This window comes from Fukomys damarensis, unplaced genomic scaffold, assembly GCF_012274545.1.
Source record: "Fukomys damarensis isolate Sample0158 unplaced genomic scaffold, DMR_v1.0_HiC HiC_scaffold_2, whole genome shotgun sequence".
Classification (NCBI taxonomy): Eukaryota; Metazoa; Chordata; class Mammalia; order Rodentia; family Bathyergidae; genus Fukomys; species Fukomys damarensis.
Window position 1 is genome coordinate 56,806,377 of NW_022900914.1, and position 1,326 is coordinate 56,807,702.

Consider the following 1,326-nt stretch of genomic DNA (forward strand, 5'->3'; position numbering starts at 1 on the left):
TATATCTCACAAAATTTCAAGAGCATGTGCTTTAAGATCTTTTGTTTCAAGCTCAAGGTTAAGACTTCAAAAATCACAATTAGATTTTAAGGACATTTTGATAATGACCTACTTATATGAGGGTAAGGAACTAATAAACAGGGGTTATATTATTTTAAAAAGTTAGTTAACATATTAAGGTATGTGTTACTATTTCTGGCCATCCTATTTGAGATAATAAAATCAGGAACAGAAATTTTAAAACAATAAATCAGAAAAGAAATATAAATACAATATACTATTTAATTAAATTCCATTTTTAACCAATACATATGCTGTAGTCTGGATCTGGGACATTACTTAAAGGCCCGTGTGGTAAAGGCATGGTCCCTGGCATGTGGTAATGTTGGGAGGTAGCGGAACTTTTAACACCTGGGATCCAGTGGAAAGAAGTCAGGTTACTGGGAGTATGTTCTTGGAGGTTTTGTCATCACCCTGACTTTGCTTGCCAGCCACCACGAGAAGAGAAGCTTCTCCCATCACTTCCTCCAACCATGTTATTCTGCTTCACATGAACCAATATCTTTGATGATGTTAGACAAAGTGACCCTATCCTCTTTGTAAAGTGATCACATCTGTTATTTTATCACAGTGATGATAAACTGATGAACACAATTCAAATACATAAAATGTGCGCATATCCGTTGGTTACCATGCAATGTTAAAATACATATATGAAAATGTCCATACTTCTAGAATATTTATAATTTCTTTTATGACAAAAGCTATTAAAACCCTGTCTTCTAGCTTATTGAAATATACTGTGTATTTTTTCTTGTCACTCTACTATACACAAGCATAGGAGAGCTTCTTATTCTTATCTAATCATAATACTACTCATTGGTACCATCCCTCCCTCACTCCTACTCTTCTAAGGCTATTATAAAAAACTATTCTAGTCTACAAATTCTGAGACGTACTTTTAAATTTTTTACATGAGTGACATCATGTAGTTCTTGTCTTTCAGTGCCCGTTTATTATGTTTTGTTTTTAGAGCTTCAGTCTCATCCACAGTGTGGAAAAAATGAGGATTCCATGTTTGATGGATAAATAACATTATATTGTGTATGTGTACCATATTTTATTTATTCACCACTTGATAGACCCTTAGCATTTCTTGGCTATTATGAATAGTGTCACAATGTACTTAAAGTATAAATGTTCCATCCATTTAGCTGATTTTATTTCCTTGGGGTAAATACCAGCATTTGGGTTGCTGGCTTATATGGCAGTTGTAGTTCCTTTTTTTTTTTTTTTTTTTTTTTTTTTTTTTTTTTTTTTTTTTTT